Source organism: Heptranchias perlo, chromosome 20 (genome assembly GCF_035084215.1).
Source record: "Heptranchias perlo isolate sHepPer1 chromosome 20, sHepPer1.hap1, whole genome shotgun sequence".
Taxonomy (NCBI): domain Eukaryota; kingdom Metazoa; phylum Chordata; class Chondrichthyes; order Hexanchiformes; family Hexanchidae; genus Heptranchias; species Heptranchias perlo.
The window spans coordinates 8,670,937-8,694,456 of NC_090344.1; the positions used below are offsets into that span (position 1 = coordinate 8,670,937).

General features: G+C 45.6%; 4 non-coding genes across 4 annotated transcripts; 3 read left to right on the top strand and 1 right to left on the bottom strand.

Moving 5' to 3' along the window:
• Positions 1-403: 403 nt before the first annotated feature.
• trnak-cuu (transfer RNA lysine (anticodon CUU)) lies at positions 404-476 on the top strand. The gene has a single exon. It is a non-coding gene; the product is annotated as a tRNA-Lys (tRNA).
• Positions 477-1,494: 1,018 nt separating this feature from the next.
• trnal-gag (transfer RNA leucine (anticodon GAG)) lies at positions 1,495-1,567 on the top strand. Its single transcript has one exon. It is a non-coding gene; the product is annotated as a tRNA-Leu (tRNA).
• Positions 1,568-6,078: 4,511 nt separating this feature from the next.
• On the top strand, positions 6,079-6,151 carry trnaf-gaa (transfer RNA phenylalanine (anticodon GAA)). Its single transcript has one exon. It is a non-coding gene; the product is annotated as a tRNA-Phe (tRNA).
• Positions 6,152-13,275: 7,124 nt separating this feature from the next.
• Positions 13,276-13,346, bottom strand: trnag-gcc (transfer RNA glycine (anticodon GCC)). The gene has a single exon. It is a non-coding gene; the product is annotated as a tRNA-Gly (tRNA).
• Between the last annotated feature and the right edge of the window lie 10,174 nt (positions 13,347-23,520).

The following is a 23,520-nucleotide window of genomic DNA, read 5'->3' on the forward strand; positions in this document are numbered from 1 at the left end:
GCAAACAAAATACGGCCGAAAGCTGGAACTCTCTCATCCCAAAGGATGTGGATTGTGGTTCAATTCATAATTTGAAGTCTGATATTGATAGATCGTTTTTCGATTCGGGTACCAAGGAATATGAGGCCAAGACGGAGAAACAGAGATGAATTGCAGATCAACTCATGATCTAATTGAATGGGGCAGCAGGTTCGAGGGGCTGAATGGCCTTCTCTTGTCCCGATGTTCCGATACTGCTCAGCGCGGAGCTGGACGAATGGTAAAAGACATCAGACTAACTCCAGAATGAAAAAACGGGTGTTCAGAAGGAGATACCCTGAGATTGTGGAACGAACTGAACTCCTGCAGCAAAGCCAACAGCTGTCTATCTACAATAATAAGATGGGAAGACTTTTAGCAGTCGTCCCGGCTAGCTCAGTCGGTAGAGCATGAGACTCTTAATCTCAGGGTCGTGGGTTCGAGCCCCACGTTGGGCGATTTGTGTTCTACTTTTCACACTCGGTGATAAAATTTTTAAAGTGCAACCTCTTGTCTCCAGATTCGAAACAGGCACAACCCTGAGCTGTGTGAAAGGAAACCGTGAGCGTTGCCAAATATCCACTCCCGCCCGATTCTACCTTCTCGTTCCCTCCACATGGGACACGGACAGGTTATCGGTTCAATTGGATTCACTTTTTGTTGTTATTAAAAATGTTGAAGGTCAGAAAATGTAATATTTAGGAGTTGCCATCGCTGGAACAATTCGCCTCTCTGATACCTCCTGATCCCCCCTTACCCCATTTGATTCTCCCTGTGCTCCTTATCATCGCTGATACGCTCTGTCTCTTACCTTCTCCGATACTCCCAGAGAGTCCATGATCCACGTTGAACCTTGTCAGCGCCATTCACCTGCTCTGATACCTACTGAGTGCCCCTTACACAGATGCGCCCTGAACCCCCTTACACTCTCCCATACTCGGCAGTCCTTCCCCTCTCTCAGATCTTAAAACACTCTCTGATGCCATCTGACTGTCCCTTCCTCTCTCTGAGCCCCCTTACACTCTCTGATGCCCTCTGATAGTACCTTCCCCTCTCTGAGATGCCCTTGCCCCAATGGATCGCCACTAAGAAGCGATTAGACGCCCTGAGGCCTTCTCAGAACCAATTACCGTCCCTGCTATCAAAGTGCGGTGTCACTTCACAGGTGGATCTACCGGTCTGTGTTCAGGATGAGATCAAGAGTTTGATCGGTCGCTGCAGCTTCCGCCTCTGAGAGCTCAATCGGCGGTCGGGACCGATCTTCCTCCCATAAACTGGGTGTGGATGTATGAGTGCGCTGTTGATTTATAAACTTTGGTAGTTTACGTATGACAACGATGTTTATATATGAACTGTGGGTGTATCTCTATGAGTGTGATGTTTATATATGAATTGTGGAATGAACAGGAGGGGCAATTCCTCCTGGGGTTATATTTTCTTCCACGACAATAACACAAAGTAATCGTTGGATACAGAGCCGAAATAGCTCAGTTGGGAGAGCGTTAGACTGAGCATCTGAAGGTCCTTGGTTCAATCCCGAGTTTCGGCAGTTTTTGGTTGTTTACTTTCTTCTTCCTTGCTTCGATTCTCGGATTTATTTGCAGTGAGATTTAATTCCCGCCACTGTAGGATTGGGGATTGAATAGAGAGACATCAAGGATGGGAAATATTTATATCGTTTGTATTTGGCTGTTATTTCACTGTTACCTTCTGCCTTTTTCTCTTGGTTTTGTCTCTCTCGGTGCCGGGTGACTATTTGATTTGTCCTAAACTGATGCATTTTCCACATCTCGGGGCGGTCAGACCCGCTCTGTCTGTCTGTTGCTGCTGATGATCATTAATGGGAACAGGCCGCGAGTTAAACGTTTATCTGCAAATTGGAGAAAGACAAATAAAAAGAAAGACGTGTTTATCCTGCCCAGGGGCAAAGTTACAACGGATGTAATTCAAAAACGGTCCCCGTGAATTGATCTGTGGATTTTCTTTTTAAAGCTTCGATTTCAAAAGTTACAAAAACGCGAAATAAATAAAGTAAATTACAAGAATCGAGTCCGTGATCATTATGTTACAGTATACTCTTTGCAAACGAGTTAACCGGCCGTACCAACGGCACATTAGGCTGTTTAATTAATTTTTGTACCTGCAGCGATTTCTGTACTTTGACCCCTAAATTTCTCTGCTCCTCCACAGCACCGAGTTTCTCACCATTTGGAAAATACTCTGATTTATCTTTCTTAGATTTAAAGTGTATAACCTCGGTCTCCCCCACATTGAACTCTATTTGCCACAGTTTTGTCCACACACTTAATCAATCAATTCCCACTTTTCAATTTCCTGCTATCATCTGCGTTACTCCCTGCGTCACCAGAAGGCTGCGTGTTCAAAACACGGGTTAACCGTTGCCTTTAGAGCTGATAGGATTCTGTATCGTTCCGGAATGAATGTTTTATTTGCTTTTTCACAATAAACAGAACCTTGCTGTAAAGTCTGCTTCCCGAGTTCTCAAATTTCAGGAAGGCGTCTCATTCTGCCCTCGACTTTTGATCTTGACCTGCGGTTGAAACTTTTGTAAAGAGGGAAAAGATGTCCCCAAATCACTCCACGAGAATCTCAAACGCTTTGGGAAGAAGTTCAGTTCAAACAATCAGGATTTTAAAGGCACCTCAATGACCTGCACTTTCATTGAATGAGTTTTGTTCGCCATTGCATTCGACCATGAAATCGCTCTCCGCTTTCATCTCACTGAAGTGAAGAGTGTGACGGCCTTGTATCTGTCAGCGTGTAAGTGACGAGTTTGGGATAAGCACGGGTCGCCTTTATTTTTGAAATCTCAGCAAGCACAGTGGAAAAGAAAATTAGAATCAAACTGTCCCTGTAAGTGATGAATTGAAGTGAATATCGCTCCAAGCAGATCTGGACAATGTGCAGTGCAGCCGCACAGGAGTTCCAAACCCACCCTCTCGCCACTCGGCAATCGCATGAACTGAACTTTACTCTGGCCCAGTGTCACCGCGCTGAAATTCTCGGCCACATTTTTTCTTAACATAATAATTACTGATTAAAGAATGAAAATTGTCGTCCGCTTCACTGTAAGTGCAAGAGACAACTTTTTGGACACCGTGTAGTGTCACAGACCTGCTGGTTTGTCCTGCTCATATAATCTCATCTCATTTTCCGCAAACCTGAATATTACTGGAACAGAGAATGGCGAATCACAGCTCAATAATCAATCCTCTCGACTCCGAGGGGACTGAGTCTTTCAAATTACAGGTGTTTAATGGCAAGCTGACTTTAATTTTCAGAAATAATACAGCACAAATTTTCACTCATGCAAGCTGCACACCCTTTAATTTGGAAAAGTAAACTGATTGGAAGAAAGCTGTTGCATTGAGCGCGGCAACCTGAAGCTTTCGCTCGATGAATTAGTCCTTGAACAACGACAAGCTCCGGGTCTGTGACGCAATTCGCTCGCGCGTTCGTTTGTTAACTGAAAAGTTGGTCGTTCGAACCCACCCGGAGACGCTGAAGCGACATTTTAACTTAACATTCATTGTTTCGCATTTCTTCGGTTCGAATGTGTGTCTCATCTGCCAGAAAATGTACCGGAAACATTGCCAGCTGTCGTGCGTCTGATTTTCCACCATTTATTCTGCGGTTGGATAACAGGCATATGAAAAATATCCAAAAAAAACGAGGTTGGCTTCAACGAAGTCGGAATACTTCTTGACAGAGAAGGTTCGAAGGTTGCAAGCGAGCTCCTTCACACTGACATGGATATTTCTGCAGTGAGCGACATCAGACTGTTTCCACAATGAATGTCACTCCCTTTATTTTGGAAAAGTGAAATGGTATTCACATTCCGACAGTTTTCAGTTGATTTGTGAGAGATCGTTAAAGGATCAATGTCCCGTTAAGGCGACCTTTTTCTCTCTCTCTGTTGGCCGAATTCAAAATGAAATTGGAGCTGGACAAATCAGGCAAGAAATCAGGAATCACATTCGCAAACAAAATACGGCCGAAAGCTGGAACTCTCTCATCCCAAAGGATGTGGATTGTGGCTCAAATCAAATCTTCAAATCTGATATTGATCGATCTTTTTCCGGTTCGGTTACCAAGGGATATGAGTCCGAGGCGGGGAAACAGAGATGAGTAACTGATCACCACATGATCTAATTGAATGGGACAGCAGGTTCGACGGGCTGAATGGTCTTCTCCTGTCCCGATGTTCCTCTTCTGCTCAGCGCGGGGCTGGGCGACTGGTAAAAGGCATCAGATTGACTCTAGAATGAAAAGCGGGTGTTTCGAAGCAACCACCATAAGATGTTCGGACAAACTGAACCCCCACCGCAACGTCACCAACTGCCTCTCTGCAATAATAGTATGAGAAGGAGCCCTGCCGCTGGCCCGGCTTGCTCAGTCGGTAAAGCACGAAATTCCTAATCTCAGGGTCTGTGGGTTTAAACCACAGATTGGACGTTTTGTGTTCTATTTTTCACAATGGGTGATGAAAGGTTCAAAGTGCAATCTCTTATCTCCAGTTCATGAAATCCAGTTATTAAAAAAAAACACTGGGCTGTGTGAAAGGAAACCGTGAGCGTTGCCAAATATCCAGTCCCGCCCGATACTATCTTCTCATTCCCTCCACATGGGACACGGCAGATACCGTTTCAATCGGCTTCATTTTTGCTGTTATTAAAAATGTTGATGCTTAGAAAGTGTAATATTTAGAAGATGCCAACTCTGGATCCATTCGCCTCTCTGATACCTTCTGAGCCCACTTACCCTCTTTGATTCTCCCTGAGCTCCTTATCTTCTCTGATACCCTCAGAGATTCCATTGTCCTCTTTCAACCTTGTCAGCGCCCTTTACACTCTCTGATACCCGCTGAGTGCCCTTCACCCACTGATACTCCCTCAGAGTCCTTAATCTCTCTGATACCCTCTGGCAGTCCTTCCCCTCTCTGAGACCTCAATATATTCTCTGATACCTTCTGATTTTCCCTTCCCCTCTCCGAGCCCCGTTACACTCTCTGATGCCCTCTGGCTGTCCCGTCCCCTCTCTGTGATCCCCTTACACTCTAAGATGCCCTCTGAAAGTTCCTTTTTTCTCTGTGAGACCCCCTTGCCGCCAGTGCATCGCCACTAAGTAGCCATTAGAAGCTCTGAACCCTTCTCAGAACCCATTACCCTCCCTGATACCCAAGTGCGGTGTAATTTCACAGGTGGATCTACCGGTCTGTGTTCAGGATGAGATCCAGAGTTTGTTCGGTCGCTGCTGCTTCCGCCTTTCCAACTCCGAAAGCTCCACCGGCGGTCGGTACCGATCTTCCTCCTATAAACTGGGTGTGGATTTGTGAGTGCGCTGTTGTTTTATAAACTGTGTGAGTTTATATATGACAGCGATGTTTATATATCAACTCTGGGTTTGTATGTATAATTGTGATGTTTTTATATGAAGTATGGGTTTGATTGGATTAGTGTGATGTTTATGTATTAACTGTCGGTGTGTATGTATGCGTGTGATGTTTATGTATGAACTGTGGGTGTGTATATATGAGTGCGGTGTTTGTATATGAACTGTGGGTGTGTATATATGAGTGCGGTGTTTATATATGAACTGTGGGTGTGTATATATGAGTGCGGTGTTTATATATGAACTGTGGGTGTCTGTATATGAGTGTAATGTTTATATATGAACTGTGGGAGTGTATATATGAGTGTGATGTTTATATATGAACTGTGGGTGTGTCTATATGAGTGTGATGTTTGTATATGAACAATAGGAGTGCATATATGAGTGTGATATTTATATATGATCTGCGGGTGTACATATATGAGTGCGATGTTTATATATGAACTATGGGCGTGTATATATGAGCGTGATGTCTAAGTATGAAATATGGGTGTATCTATATGAGTGTGATGTTTATACATGAACTGTGGGTGTGTATATATGAGTGCGATGTTTTTATATGAATTGCGGAATGAACAGGAGGGGCAATTCCGCCTGGGGTTATGTTTTCTTCCAAGACAATGACATAAAGTAAAATTTTGATATGGCGCTGAAATAGCTCAGTTGGGAGAGCGTTAGACTGAAGATCTAAAGGTCCTTGGTTCAATCCCGAGTTTCGGCAGTTTTTGGTTTCGTTTTTTCTTCCTTGCTTTTCAGTGAAATTTAATACCCGCCACTGACGGATTGGGGATGGAATAGAGAGACATCAAGGATGAAATTTTCGCAGAGAGGGAGAAGTCCCCAAATCGCTCAACCTGAATCTCAAACGCTTTGGGAAGAAGTTTAGTGCAAACAATCAGGAATTTCAAGGCACCTCAGTGACCTGCACTTTCTTTGAATGAGTTTTGTTCGCCTTTGCATTCGACCGTGAAATCGCTCTCGGTTTTCATCTCAATTAACCAGATTGGAGCCGCGTTGTATCTGTCAGCGTGGAAGTGACGAGTTTGGGGTAAGCACCGGTCACCTTTATTTTTGAAATCTCACCAGGCACCAGAGAAAAGGAACTTAGAATCAAACTGTCCCTGTCAGTGATGAATTGAAGGGAATATCGCTACAAGCAGATCTGGACAACTCGTAGTGCAGCCGGACACGAGTTCTAAATCCACCCTCTCGCCACTCGGCAATCGCATTAACTGAAATTTACTCTGACCCAGTGTCACCGCGCTGAAATCAAGTCTTTCTCGGTTACATTTTTTCTTAATGTCACATTTAATGGTTTAACAGTGAAAACCGCCGTCCGCTTCACTGTAAGTGGAAGATACCACTTTGTAGACACCCTGTAGTGTCACAGACCTGCTCGTTGGACCTGCTCATTTCAACTCCTCTCATTTTCTGCAAATTTGAATATTACGGAAATCGAGAATGGTGAATCACAGCTGGAAAAATCAATCCTCTCTACTACTGGGGGACTGAGTCTTCCAACATACAGGCATTTAGGGGCAAGGGGAGTTTGATTTTCAGAAATAAGACAGCACAAGCTGCATACCCTTTATGATGGAAAAGTAAACTGATATTAAGACAGCTGTCATATTGATCGCTGCAAGCTGAAGCTTTAGCTCGGTGAATTACCGATTCAGGATCTACAATGTGATCTCTCTGTGGCGCAAATGGATAGTGCTTTCGGCTATTTAACTGAAAAAATGGTGATTCAAACCCACCTGGTGACGACTGGGTAACTTTTACCTTAACATTCATTGCCTCACATTTCCAAGTTTCGAATGTGTCTCTTATCAGCAAGAAAATGTACCGTAAACATTGCTAGCTGAGCGTGGCTGGTATTCCACCATTTGATCTGCGGTCGATAACAGGCATCTGAACAATATCCAAAAAACCGAGATTGGCTTGAAGGAAATCGGTATATTTCTTTACAGACAAGGTTCAAAAGGAGGAATCACTGTTAAAGTAAAATTGTTTTCATATTCCGACAGGTTTCAGTTTATTTTTGAAAGATCATTAAAGGATCCTGCATCGCTGCCTCCGTTAATACCAGCAGCTCGAAGCCGCATTTTTTACGCAGCAACAATCTCATCAGTTTTCCGCTGTTCCCCAGCTCCCCGAGTGAGTGAGGCCGTGACAACAGCAACATTGTCCGGCCCTGCTCTCTCCAATCACCGGCTGCCGACGGAAAGCAGCGAATGCAGTCTCAGACCGAGTTTTGCTGCCTCTCCCTGGGAAAATGAATACCACGGCCCGACCAAACCTCCACATACACAGGAGCACGGGCACAGGAAAATCCGGGGAGATTGCATTCTGGTCACTTGGTCTTCCAGCAGGATTTACCAAGAACCAGAGAGAGTGAAACGGTAATCAGGCCCTCCTGAGAAAATCAGGGTCATTAAACTAAAGCTTTTGGAGTCAGGATGACTGAATGGTTTAAGGCACTGCGTTCAGGTAGTAGTTTCCCTTTGGAGGTGTGGGTTTGAATCGCACTTCTGACGTTCAGTCCTTTACAATTACAAAACTATTTTTGTGCCCTCGGCTGGAGGTGATTTTTCTGCTCAGTTGATTTGTTCCTTCCAGAAAACCAACCCGACATCCGTCCCCGGCAGGTTTGTTTTTATTTTTTGTTAGAATGTGTATTGTTGGGGGTCAGCAGAACACGGCCCGTGGAATCAATCCACTGTGGCATTGAGCAGTATTGGCCAATACCATAGACAATAGCCTCATCTGGCTAAATGGGAATCCAGAAGTCGTTAACTGCAATTGCGATTATTAAATAAAAACATGAGTAATGGGCACAGACTTTGTGCCTGTGATCTCAACACTAAAATTTGCATGACGTATGCATGTGAACTTTAACCCTTTCTTGTGTTGTTGATGAAATGGTAAGATGGAAAGCAGAGTGTGCGAGTGTTTTGATCGTTGTGAGGAATTTACTTCCTCGGGTACTGAATGGTGGGAGATGTGTGTTATGAGGTATAAACATATGAAGTACATCTCACTGTATATTGTGTGTGTGTAAAATGTTTTCTACTTAAATCCCTTCATGTGGCTCAAAGGGTATCGCCAAAGCCACACCTGCAGCTTGTCAGCAATTTCTATCGGATCACACTGGCATAGAGCATGGCGGAGTTTTATTTATATTCGTTCATGGGATGTGGGCGCCGCTGGCGAGGCCGGCATTTATTGCCCATCCCTAATTGCCCTTGAGAAGGTGGTGGTGAGCCGCCTTCTTGAACCGCTGCAGTCTGTGTGGTGACGGTTCTCCCACTGTGCTGTTCGGAAGGGAGTTCCAGGATTTTGACCCAGCGATGATGAAGGAACGGCGGTATATTTCCAAGTCGGGATGGTGTGTGACTTGGAGGGGAACGTGCAGGTGGTGTTGTTCCCATGTGCCTGCTGCTCTTGTCCTTCTAGGTGGTAGAGGTCGGTGTGCAGTCGCACCCCCAGCTTTGGAAGACAGCGAAACTTTACACTGGCTGCACGAAGCAAGTAACAGCTCTTGGTTGATCCAGATGCATGATTCTCGCTGAGGGGCTTCAGTTGATTAATATCCGAAAGTTCAACGTTCAAATGCCCGATGAGCCTTGATGTCCCACTAATTTGAGTGAAAAGACAGCAATTGGCTTCTGACATCTTTTCAGTATTGCTGTTGGTAGGATTGAATTACATGCAGAGCATGTTTGAGCACCAGAGGACAGAGTGCTGAAGTTCTCAGGGCGCAACACATGTAAAGTAAATAAAATGTCTCAAGATGATGAAGAGATTGATGCTGAATGTGAATTTCCCCCAGGTCAGGCGGTCTCATTGATATTAGATGACGGGATAAAGAACGACATATCGAAGTTTGCCGATGGCCCCAAAATGGGGAGCGTTGTAAGCAGTGTAGATGAACGCATAACATTCCAGAGAAACATTAATATAATAAATGAATGGCCAAAACCGTGGCAAATGGATTTCAATTTTGGCAAGTGTGAGGTCATCCACTTTGGACTTCACAAAGATAGATCAGAATACTTTACAAAAGGTGAAAAATTCGAAACTGTGGAGTTCCAAAGGAACTTAAGTTTCCATGTACATAGATCAATAACATGTCAAGGACAGGTACAGGAAATAATCAAAAAGGCTAATGGAATGGTGGCCTATATATTTAGAGGACTAGAATAAAAGGGAATAGACGTTATTCTAGAGCTACACAAAGCTCTGGTTGGACCAAACCTGGAGTACTCTGTTCAGTTCTGGACACCGCACCTTAGGAAGGATATACTGTCCTTGGACGGAGTGCAGTGTAGATTTACCAGAATGATACCTGGACTCTAAGCGTTAAATTGCTAGGAGAGATTACACAAACTATGGTTCTATTCCCTGCAATTTAGTCGATTAAAGGCTGATGTGATCGAAATTATCAAGGTATTAAGAGGAACTGATGGGGTAGTTGCAAAGAAACTATTTCCGCTGGTTGAGGTCTCTAGGACTTGGGGGCATTGCCTAAACATTAGAGTCAGGACTTTCAGGAGTGAAGTTATGACACACTTCGACAAGCAAAGGGAGGTAGAAGTCTCTTCCACAAACGGCAGTTGATGCGAGCTAAATTGTTAATTTCAAACTCGTGATTGAGAGATTTTTGTTAACCAAAGGTATTTAGAGATATGGGACTAAGGCGGGTTCAGGGAGTTCGGTCACAACTCAGCCATGATCTCATTGAGTTGCGGAACAGGCTGGAAGGACCAAACACCAAACTCCTGTTCCGAAGTTCCTCCTTGGTGCCGAATGCAAAATGATCGTGCATTGGCTGGGAATCGAACCCGGGTGTCCCGCGTGGTAGTCAAGAATTCTACCCCTGAAGCACCAATGCTGGCTTGTGTAGTGCTTGCATGTTTCTAAATGGAATCCTGTCTGAACGAACATGCCGTTTTGCAGCTGCGATGGCCGAGTGGTCAAAGCTGTTGTCTCAAAACTCCAATGGGGTTTCCCTGCCTCGGTTTGAATTCGGCTCGCAGTGCTTCGGCTTAAAGATCTCTTCAATGCTCAAATACATTAAATTGAATTAATTGACCGCGTTTACCTCTCTCTCAGCATGAGAGACACTTCAAAAGTGGCCGGTGCTTTTAAACGGTCGTCCAGTCTTCTCTTCTAAGATTTCAAGACCCGAGAAGGAATCTTTCCAAATCTCTAACTTAAATTCTGCTAGTTTGCAAAACCTGACATTTATACTCTTTATTTTATTTGCATGCATCTCTCCATCTTTCCCTGTCTCTGTCTCTTGTCTCTCTGTGTGACCCCTGATAGACTTCTCAGACTTCCTTGAACGGCGAAGGCTCATCTCACCTGCTACACCAGCAGAGAAGTGTAAAAAAAGGCACTGAGACGGTTGGAAAAGTAAAGGTGCAACCCAGCTGCTGCAGCTATTGTCTACACACTTCAGTCTCTTCGCTCTCACAGTGAAACAAAGCACCAATTTGATTGAAGTATACTTATGGTAGAGTGTATGTTATCACGATGTCGAGACAGACGGCAATCATAACATAGAATCCTAGAAAGTTAGACGATAGAAGGAAGCCATTCTGTACATCGTGCCAGTGCCGGCCGAAAAAGCTGTACCAAGCCTCATCCCAATTTCCAGCGTTTGGTCCCTAATCCAGTTGGTTACGGGTCTTGACGTGCATATTGAAGTTTTTATTTTTCAATGCGATGAGGGTTTCTGCCTCTCCCACCCTTTCAGGCAGTGATTTCCAGACCCCCACCACCTGCTGGGTGGAAAAAAAATCTACCGCTCCCCTCTAATCCTTCTACCAATTATCCTAGATCTATGTAACCTGATTATTGACATCCGTGCTAAGGTAAATAGGTTCTTACTATCCACTCTATCTAGGCCCTTCTTAATTATATACACCTCAATTAAATCTCCCAACAGCCTCCTCAGTTCCAAAGCAAACAACCCGAGCCTATCCAATCCAATCTCATAGCTAAAATTCTCATGTTCTGTCAACAGTGTCGTAAATCTCCTCTGTACCATCTCTAGTGCAATCACATCTTTCCTGTAATGTGGTGACCACAACTGTATGCAGTATTCTTGCTGTGGCCTAACTGTAGTTTCATAAATTTCTACCATAACCTCTCTGCTCTTACATTCTATGCCTCGGCTAATAAAGGAAAGTATCTTGTATGCCTTTTTAACCACCTTAACTACCTGTCCTCTTACCTTCAGGGATCTGTGGACATGCACTCCAAGGTCCCTCTTTTCATCAACACCTCTCAGTATCCTCCAAAGCAATGTAGTTTCAAAGCAACCAATTCTGAAACGTCTTACTTGATAATACAAGTCGGACAGATGAAACCAATTTCTTAAAGGGAAACGAATATTGGTGACACTAAATAGTTAGTGTACAACTTGATATTACTGCATACCGGAATAGAAAACGAGATTGGATGGATAGAAAAGTTCTGAAAGGATGGCTGATCTGCTTTGTGAGACAGCGAAACTTTACACTGGCTGCACGAAGCAAGCAACAGCGCTTGGTTGATCCAGATGCATGATTCTCGCTTTGGGGCTTTTGTTGATTAATATCCAAGAAGTTTCGGGTTCAAATCCCCGATGAGCCTTGCTGTCCCACTACTTTGAGTGAAATGACACCAATTGTCTTCTGACATCTTCTCAGTATTGCTGTTGGTAGGATTGAATTACATGCAGAGCATGTTTGAGCTCCAGAGGACAGAGTGATGGAGTTCCCAAGACGCAACACATGTAAAGTAAATAAAATGTCTCAAGATGATGAAGAGATTGATGCTGAATGTGAATTTCCCCCAGTTCAGGCGGTCTCATTGATATTAGATGACGGGTTAGAGAACGACATATCGAAGTTTGCCGATGGCCCCAAAATGGGCAGCGTTGTGAGCAGTGTAGATAAAAGCATAACATTCCAGAGATACATTAATATAATAAATGAATGGCCAAAACCGTGGGGAATGGATTTCAATTTTGGCAAGTGTGAGGTCATCCACTTTGGACCTCACAAAAATAGGTTAGAATACCTTACAAAAGGTGAAAAATTCGAAACTGCGGAGTTCCAAAAGAACTTAGGTGTCCATGTACATAGATCATTAACATGTCATGGGCAGGTACAGGAAATTATCAAAAAGGCTAATGGAATGGTGGCCTACATATTTAGAGGACGAGAATACAAGGGAATAGACATTATTCTAGAGCTACACAAAGCTCTGGTTGGACCACACCTGGAGTACTGTGTTTAGTTCTGGGCACCGCTCCTTTGAAAGGATATACTGTCCTTGGAGGGAGTGCAGTGTAGATTTACTAGAATGATAACTGGACACGAAGCGTTAAATTGCTAGGAGAGATTACACAAACTATGGTTGTATTCCCTGCAATATAGTAGATTAAGGGCTGATGTGATCGAAATTATCAAGATATTAAGAGGAACTGATGAGTTATTTATATAGAAACTATTTCCGCTCGTTGGGCTGTCTCGGACTTGGGGGCATAGCCTAAAAATTGGAGTCAGACTTTCAGAAGTGAATTTGGGACAACTGTCCACAAGCAAAGGGAGGTAGAATTGTGGCAGTCTCTTCAACAAACGGCAGTTGACGCGAGCTCAATTGTTAATTTCAAACCCGTGATTGAGAGATTTTTGCTGACCAAAGGTATTTCGAGATCTGGGGCTCAGGCGGGCACAGAGAGTTTGGTCACAACTCAGCCATGATCTCATTCAGTTGCGGAACAGGATGGAAGGACCAAACACCAGACTCCTCTTCCGAAGTTCCTCCTTAGTGCAGGATGCAAAATGATCGTACATTGGCCGGGAATCGAACCCAGGTCTCCCGCGTGGCAAGCGAGAATTCTACCCCTGAACCACCAATGCTGGCTTATACAACAGCTGCATGTTTCTCTATGGAATCCTGTCTGAACGAACATGCCGTTCACAGCTCCGATGAACGATTGGTTCAAGCGGTGGTCTCAAAACTGCAATGGGGTTTTCCTGCCGAGGTTTCAATTCTGTTCGCAGTGCTGCGGTTTAAAGATCTCTTCAATGCTCAAATACATTAAGTGGAATTAATTGACCACATTTACCTCTCTCCCATCATGAGAGATACTTCAACGTGGCCGGTGCTTTTAATTGGGCGTGCAATCTTATCTTCCAAGATTTCAAGACCGAGAAGCAATATCTCCCAATCTGTAACTTGAATTCTGCTAGATTGAAAAACCTGACATTTATACTCTTTATTTTCCTTGCATGCATCCCTCTATCTTTCCCTGTCTCTGTCTCTTGCCTCTCTGTGTGTCCCCTGATAGACTTCTCAGGCTTCCTGAACGGCGAAGGCTGAACGAAACTGCAACACCAGGAGAGAAGGTAATGAAAAGTACTGAGACGGTAGCAAAAGTAAAGGTGCAACCCAGTTGCAGCAGCCAATGTCAACACACTTATGTCTCTTCGCTCTCACAGTGAAACAAAGCACCAATTTGATTAAAGTATACTTATGGGAGAGTGCATATTATCACGATGCCGAGGCAGACGGCATTCATATCATAGAATCCTCGAAAGTTACACCACAGAAGGAAGCCATTCTGCACATCGTGCCTGTGCCGGCCGAAAAATCGGTACCGAGCCTCAAACCCCTTTCCAGCGTTTGGTCCCTGATCTTGTAGGTTACGGATCTTCACGTGCAGATTGAAGTTTTTATTTTTCAATGCGATGAGGGTTTCCGCCTCTCCCACCCTTTCAGGCAGTGATTTTCCGACACCCAACCCCCTCTGGGTGGAAAAAAATTCTTTCGCTCCCCTCTAATCCTTCCACTAATTACCTTAGATCCATGTATCCTGATTATTGACCTCTCTGTTAAGGGAAATAGGTCCTTACTATTCACTCTATCTCGGCTCGTCATTATTGTATACACCTCAATTAAATCTCCCAACAGCCTCCTCAGTTCCAAAGCAAACAACCCCAGCCTATCCAATCTAATCTCATAGCTAAAATTCTCCAGTTTGGCAACATTGTCGTAAATCTCCTTTGTACCCTTTCTCGTGCAATCACATCTTTCCTGTAATGTGGTGACCACACCTGTACGCAGTATTCTTGCTGTGGCCTAACTATTGTTTTATAAATTTCTACCATAACCTCCCTGCTCCTATATTCTATGCCTCGGCTAATAAAGGAGTTTATACTTGATGGCTTCTTAACCACCTTATCTCGCTGTTCTGCTACCTTCTGGGATCTGTGGACATTCACTCCACTGTTCTGCTGTTTCTCTACATCTCTCAGTCTCCTCCCAAGCAATGTAGTTTAAGAGCAACTAATTCTGAAACGTCTTACTTCATAATTCAAGTCGTACAGTCGAAACCAATTTGGTAAAGGGAGACTAATATTGGTGACTGGAAGTAGTTAATGCACAACTTGATCTTGCTGGGTACCGGAATATAAAACGAGATTGAATGGACAGAAGAGGTCTGAAAGAATGGCAGATCGGCTGTGGGAGGCAGCACACCTTTAAATTGGCTGCACGTTTTTAGTATCAGCGGTTCGTTGGTTTCGGGATATTATTCTCGCTTATGAAGGTTATGCTAGGCGCTATACGCAAGATCTCAGCTTCAAATCCCGCACGATCCATGCTGTTTCACTGCTTTTAGTGAAAAGTCACCAATTAGCTTCCGACATCTTTTCGGTTTTGCTGTTGGTCGAATTGAATTCTGTCCAGAGAATGCTTGAGCTCCAGAGGACAGAGTGCGGAAGTTTCCAAGGCGCAACACACGTGAAGTAAATAAAATGGGCCCGATTTTACCAGGGGTGCGGGTACTCGGCGGGGCGGCCAGCGGGCGCGGTGAAATTAGTGGGTTGCCCGCGCGATCGTAACAGGCAACACACTAATTGGATCCACTGACCTGCTCCTCCGGGTTCCCCGATGCTGATCTGCGCGTTGGGCGGGCTGCGCATGCGCAGTAAGATCTGTCAGCTGGAGGCGCTCTATTTAAAGGGGCAGTCCTCCACTGACAGATGCTGCCACAAACAGCAAAAATTACATCATGGAGCAGCCCAGGGGGAAGGCTGCTCCCAGTTTAATGATGCCTCACCCCAGGTATCATTAGATGGGGTGAGGAGGATGGGGAGGACAGAGATCTTCCCCCCGGCGGGCGGGAGGAAGCGGCCCACCTCTGCCACCAAGAAGGCCTGGCTCGAGGTGGCAGAGGGGGTCACCTGCGCCACCAACATATCGCCCACCTGCATACAGTGCAGGAGGCGCTCCAATGACCTCAGTAGGTCAGCAACAGTGAGAACACGTAGTCTTTCCCCAACACTACGCCTGCCACAACACTGCCCCCACCCCACATCTCCTTCGGCACTGCCAACACTACTCTGTCACATGACCCCTCATACCCACTCAAACGTCATCCTCAACTTACCTCCACCTACTCACCTCGCGAGTACTCACCCCGCCACTACCACGCAACCTAATCCTCATACAATCTCATGGCTCTATCCCATACTCACCCTCTCGTGCATCTCTCTCACGGCCAGCCTCACTCAACCTGCCACCACCTGTGCTGCAGCCACAGGGCATGCATCACATATGTGCAGTCGGCAGCGTAAGGCAAACGTGTCGTGAGCATGAAGGGGATGCACAAGGGTGTTTGAGGAATTGTCATGGTTCTTACTTCTATTGAATTAAAGAACAACTCACATCACACATTATATTGGCACCACTACTGCCATGTCTTCGCGAATCCTGTCCGGTTTGTGCAATAATGCCCGCTCCTGGGTATCCCTATGAGGACCCACGACTGATGCCACCCAGTGTGTCACTGCAGAGTGGGTGTAGGTGTATTTGCAGGGTTCTTCTGCGCAGACGACTGAGAGACATCGGGGATGTCCCCGGTTGCAGCCTGGAAGGCTGTGGAGCAGATGTTCGGGAGGGCAGTGGTGACTTTGACAGCGACAGGTAGGAAGATGGTGCACGGGCCAGCCAGGAGCAGCTCGGCATGAAAGAGGCTGCAGATGTCCACGGCTACATGTCGAGTGACTCTGAGCCTCCGTGCGCACTGCTGCTCAGAGAGGTCCAGGAGGCTGAGCCTGGGTCTGTGGAACCTGTGGCGAGGGTAGTGCCCTCTGCGACGCATCTCTCTCTGCGGTAGCCCTCCCTCCTGCTGTGCAGGTGGATGTGCCACAGCACTCTGTTGTGGAGCTCCACTTGTCAGAGGTTGACGGCGTGGATGGCGAGGCTGGTGAGGCCGTTCGCCCTCCGAGGAGGTCATGACTGCAGCTACGGCGGCCCCCATCCGCAAGATGTACATCTGAGGGGGTCCGCAATGTAGGTACATGTCTCCGGACCCCGGGGTAAGTGTGCAGGTTGGTGACTTCGACCATCAGGAGGAGGGTGGTGGAGGCCAAACTTTGTCCCAAGTGACAGAGCGGCCTCCTGCAATGGCTGAGGGTCTCCCCCCACCCCACCTGTCAAATGGACCTTTGCAGCTGCCACAGGCTGACGGCTGCAACACGTCCATTTCAACTGGGACTGTTTCCCCCAGTGTGTGAAACGGTCCCATGTTTATCCAAAATCACACACAGTGCCTTAATCAGGTCAGTTAATGACCTGAACAACCAAAGTAAATACACTCAAGTGGCATCCCGCTGGCTTTAATTGCCTGCGGGATTCCCACCAGCGGGGGCTGCGCACGCACCCCCGCACGTCAGCGCGGAACCCGGACGTGGGCGGGTTCGAGGCGCGATCCGGTCCCTCTCCGGGATTTCGGGATTTTCTGGGCCCCCCCGCCGAGAACGCACCCGGTAGCGGGTGCTAACATCGGGCCCCTTGTGTCATAAGCACGGAGCATTTTTAACCAAGCCCTAAAATACTGCCTGTGAACTGAGAACGGATGACAATTCAACACAGGCAAAACACAAAAAACTCATTAAAGTTTAGACTGTCACTTGGTAACCAAGGTGGAAAGCCAACAAAGTGGAACATTGCTCAGGTATGTCATGTTCACAAAAGGCTGCACAAATCCAATCCGGCCAATTACCGCCCCATCAGTCTAATCTCAATCATCAGCAAAGTGATGGAAGGCGTCGTCGACAGTGCTATCAAGCGACACTTACTCACCAATAACCTGCTCACCGTTGCTCAGTTTGTGTTCAGCCAGGACCACTCGGTTCCAGACCTCATTACAGCCTTGGTCCAAACCTGAACAAAAGAGCTAAATTCCAGAGGTGAGGTGAGAGTAACTGTCCTTGCCATCAAGGCACCCTTTGACCGATGTGTCTTCGTGAGCCCTCGGAAATTTAAAGTCAACGGGAATCAGGGGGAAAACTCTCTAGTGGTTGGAATCTTACCTGGCACCAAGGAAAATGGTGGTGGTTGTTGGAGGCGAAACATCTCCGCCCCAAGACATCACTGCAGGAGTTCCTCAGGGCAGTGTCCAAGGCCCAACCATCTTCAGCTGCTTTATCAATAAACTTCCCTCCATCATAAGGTCAGAAATGGTTATGTCCACTGATCATTGCATAGTGTTCAGTTCCATTGGCAATCCCTCAAATAATGAAGCATTCCATGCCCACGTGCAGCAAAACCTGGACAACATTCATCCTTGGGCTGATAAGTGGCAAGTAACATTTAAGTGCCAGGCAAAGACCAACTCGAACAAGAGAGAGTCTAACCACCTCCCCTTGACATTCAACGGCATTACCATCGCCGAATTCCCCAATGTCAACAGCCTGGGGATCACCATTGACCAGAAACTTAACTGGACCAGCCACATAAATACTGTGGCTACAAGAGCAGGTCAGAGGCTGTGTATTCTGCGGCGAGTGACTCACCTCCTGACTGCCCAAAGCCTTTCTACCATCTACAAGGTACTAGTGAGGAGAATGATGGAATACCCTTCACTTGCGTGGATGTGTGCAGCTCCAGCATCAATCAAGAAGCTCGATACCATCCAGGATGAAGCAGCCCGCTTGATTGGCACCCAATCCACCACCCCAAATATTCACCCCCTCAACTACCAGCGCACCGTGGCTGCAGTGTGTCCAATCCACAGGATGCAATTCAGCAATTCGCCAAGGCTGCTTCAACAGCACCACCCAAACTCGCGACCTCTACCACCTCGAAGGACAGGGCATCTGGCACATGGGAACAACACTACCTGCATGTTCCCCTCCAAGTCACACACCATCCTGTCTTGGAAATACATCGCCGTTCCTTCATCGTCGCTGGGTCAAAATCCTGGAACTCCCTACCTAACAGCACTGTGGGAAAACCTTCACCACACGGACTTCAGAGGTTCAAGGAGGTGGCTCAACACCAACTTCCCAGCGACGTTCACATCCCATAGAAATCGTAGAAAGTTGACTGCACGGAAGGAGGCCATTCGGCTCCATGCAATAGTAATCCAGCTCGTCCCACTCTCCCGCCCTTTCCCCGTCGCCCTGCAATTTTTTCCTTTCAAGCACTTATCCAGTTCCCTTTGAATCTGCCTTCACCACCCCCTCGGGCAGTGCATTCCAGATTCTAACCATTCGTTGTTTAGAAAAGTTTTTCCTCATGTCACCTTTGGATCTGTTTGCCAATCACCTGAAATCTATGTCCTCTGGTTCTCGACCCTTCTACCTCTGGGAACAGTTTCTCTCTATCTACTCTGTCTAGACCCAACATGATTTTGAATACCTCTATCAAATCTCCCCGCAACCTTCTCTGTTCCATCGACAACAACCCCAGCTTCTCCAGTCTGTCTAAGTAACTAAAGTCCCTCATCCCTGCAATCCTTCTAGTAAATCTATCGTGCACCCTCTGTAAGGCCTTAACATCTTTCCTGAACTGCGGTGCAGAGAACCGGACACAATAGTCCTGTTGTGGCCGAAACAGTGTTTTATAAATGTTCATCATGACTTCCTTACTTTTTTACTCGATGCCTCTATTTATGAAGTCCAGGATCCCGTATACCTTTTCAACCGCTTTCTCAACCTGCTCTGAAGCCTTCAACGATTTGTGCACATAAACCACCAGATCTCTCTGGGCCTGTACCCATTTTGGAGTTGTGCCCTCTAGTTTATATTGCCTCTCCTGCTTCTTCCGACCGAAATGTACCATTTCGCATTTTTTTGCGTTAAATTTCATTTGCCACGTGTCCGCCCATGCCACCGGCCAATCTATAACTTCTTGAAGTCTGTCACCATCCTTCACACTGTTTACTACCCTTCCAAGTTTTGTGTCATCTGCAAATTTTGAAATTGTGCCCTGTACACCCAAGTCCAAGTCATTAATATAAATCAAGAAAAGCAGTTGTCCCAGCATTGACCTCTGGTGAACACCATTGTATACCTCCCTCCAGTCCAAAAAAACAACCAATCACCACTACTCTCTGCTTCCTGTCCCTTAGCCAATTCTGCATCCATGTTTCTACTGCCCCCTTTAATCCATGGACCTCAATCTTACTGATAAGCCTACCGTGCGGCACTTTATCAAACACCTTTTGAAAGTCCATATGCACCGTATCAACTGAGTTGCCTTTATCTTCCCTCTCTGTTAACTCAACAAAAAACTCTATCATATTAGTTAAACACGATTTGCCTTCAACAAACCCATGCCGACTTTCCCTAATCAATCCACAGTCGTCCAAGTGACTGTTATTTCTGTCCCGGATTGTCATTTCTAAAAGTTTCCCCACCATTGAGGTTAAACTGACAGGCCTGTAGATGATGGCTTTATCATTACACCCTTTTTTGAAAAAGGATGTAACATTTGTAATTCTCCAGTCCTCTGGCACCACCCCCGTATCTGTGGATGTTTGGACGATTATGGCCAGTCCCTCCTGCTATTTCCACCCTTCCTTCCCCCAGCAGCCTACGATGCATCGCATCCGGACCGGGTGACTTATCTACTTTAAGTACATCTAGCCTTCCGAGTACCTCTTCTTTATCAATGTTTAGCCCATTCACTATCTCAACTGTATTTACCTTTACTGAGACTCTGGCAGCATCTTCTTCCTTCGTAAGGACGTATACAAAGTATTCATATAGTATCTCGGCCATCCCCTCTGCCTCCATGAATCGCTCTCCTTTATGGTCCCTTATCAGAGTACGGCTCCTACTGCCCGTTTAATGTTTACATGCCAGTTTATGTTGGCCGCCAGTTTATTCTCACACTCTCTCTTTGCCCCTCATTTCCTTTTTCACTTCCCCTCTGAACTTTCCATATTCAGCCTGGTGAATGAATGAATGAAAAACATGTTGGATTTCCGTCAGTCTGAAACAGAAAGTTATTGGTTGATTGATGACGATTTGAACAACTGTTCGTCTTTTTACTGAGTTTAATGAGTTTTGCGAAATGAATACAGCGAACTATTGTGGAAAATTTAATTCTCTGAAGGGGAACCGGCCCCGTCTCCCAGCACTGAGAACATTTGTAGACGGCAACTATCTTCCGAACATTTCCTATAGCTACATGCATAGCAGAGTTTCCGTAGTGTAGTGGCTATCACGTTTGCCTCACACGCGAAAGGTCCCCGGTTCGAAACCAGGCGAAAATATTTTCTAAACGTAATCCACTAAAAATCAATAAATATGTAAAAACGCAAGAATTCACACTGTGGTGAAACATGAATAAAATACAGAACCGGTATATTTTCCTTTATCTGTCCAGTTCTCCACACACTCAAACATTACACAGATACCGACAATGTCTCTCCCTCACTCAAGTTTCCTGCCCTGACTGTGCAGAAAGCCCCTCTCAAAGCTATTCGTTGCGACTGGTTTTAGTTGATTTGTGAGAGATCATTAAAGGACCCTGAAGAGCCGCTTCGGTTAATAAATACAGTTAGAAACAGCATTGCAGCCGCGGAAACAAACACATCAGTTTTTCGAAGTACGATGTTCCCCAGCTCCCGGATTGTGTGAGGCCACGACAGCAACGACATTCAGACCGCCATATCCGGCCCCGCTCCCATCCAATCACAGGTTGCTGGCGGAAAGCAGCAAATGCCGCCTCAGAAAGCGCATTACTGCCCATCCCTGGGAAACAATACACCACCGAAGCTTTGACAACACATCGCAGGCATCATCTGTCCAGGAGTGTTCTTGCTTCACTGCAAACACAGAACTTGCCAGCTGTTTCAAAGTTTATTATCTGAACAAGGATTTGAACTCTGCATACGCAAATCACTAGCTGTTTACAGAAGTCTGATAGTCTACCGACTGAGCGACCCAGCCACAATATCAAAAAAAGATCCGTTATACAGATTTATGGTAGGACTCTGAATTATCCTTCGTAGAATCGAACTCAGGTGAAGATCCCTTTTATAAAATTCTCAGTAACGTGTTGAGGAGAATCCTTGTTCCTGTTGAACATGATGTAAGAAACATGGACAGTGAACTCGTGAGTTTACAATTCTTCTTGTTTGTGCCAAATGTCTTGTCATTCGTTAGCACCAATCAAAATAGCACTTTAGCCAGCGGCTCAAAAGCTGAACTTGTCCCACACGGGAGCTGGAAAAGGCATCTCGACCTTTCAGCGTATTAACGTCTGTCAGCTGAATAATTTCTCCCGTTACACAGTGAAACCAGGCAGCAGATTTCCCTTCCAAATTTTCCCCACACGAAACTTCCAACCGATGAATATCGGCTTAACGAAAAGAAGAATTATGAGTTTGGTTCTTTAGATTGAAAGATCTCGTGCCGGCCCCTTTGCCATATCAGCTGCCGCTAATAGCCCCCTCTCCCCCTATAAACAAGTAAATTCACACCTACTATTGCAAGACGGTCGGACAGAGGAACCCAAGTGCCCGCTTTGGAACAATAAGAAGTCGATGCGTTATGGAACATAACAGAGTGCACCTTGAACTCCGGTCAAAATGTTCGATTGTTTTCGGTGAGGTTCAAACTCACAACCTGGGCATTTTTGGAGCTCATAAAAGTACAGCACGCTGAGCGCTTGCGCTACAAGAGCAGCGCACTCTCGGTTATATCAGTGCTCCCGTCAAACAGCTTCATTTTCCGTCTCTCAATTATCGCTTCGTGATCTTTCTCCGATTTCTCCAAGAAGCTTCCAATCAAGATGCGCTTCTATAAATATCCGCAGTGACCGTTGAAAGTCGTGGAATCTGAAACAAAACCCCAGAAGATAAGAACTTTTATTTATATTATTATTAACTTGCGGACAATTTTTGATGGTACTTTAAAGAGGATTTGGATAAAGTGTGAAATGAAACTGAGAAACTCTCTCTGGGCTGTCGTTGATTGAAGAGATGGGCGTTATTTCATTTGAAAACCGAGGCTCGGAACTTTCTGATGGAGAAGTGTGACAGAAGATTGTGGTTCGTGACAGTTACCGGGGAGATCGAGAGGAGAGGGAGAAAAGTCAAAGTCACAGCTGTGACAGCTCAAGTGCCCTGCTTATCTGTAATATTTAAAAAGTAATGTACAGTGCAGGGCAAACCGATTTTTTATCGGTTATCAAAAATATTAAAGGATACAGGTTCAATGGGGGATTTGCGAAGAGGGAACGGATTTAAACGCCAGACCGAAATCATTCCACATGAATCTGAAGCGTCTTGCGGAAAACGGCAATGCGAACTGTTATGTTCGGGTCATGACTTGAAAGACTCTCCAATTACCGACAGTATCTTTGAACGAGTTGTGCAGCAAAACCGTGAGTGAAGCCGCTTTGCATTTGTCAAACGTGTAGGTGACGATATTCGGTTTGATAAGGGTCGATTTCAATTATTTGAAATCTCACCATACCTCTTGACCCGAAAATCGACGATAAAATCGGGTTTTTCCTGTAGGTCGTGAATTGAAGGGAAAGCCGCATCAAACAAATCAGGGAAATGAAGAGCAGAAAATGTGGATGAAATTTGCACGAGTGAAAATCCCTGTTTTTCGGAAGACTCTGTCCCCAATGGTGGAGAGGATTGATATTTCGAGCTGTTATTCACCAGCCTTAACTTCAGTAATTTCCTGTTTGCTGACAATGAGATGAGACGAAATGAACAGGTCTAACGAGCCGGTCTGTAACACAGGACAATGATTCAGTGCAGCTCGTTACCCAGTCACT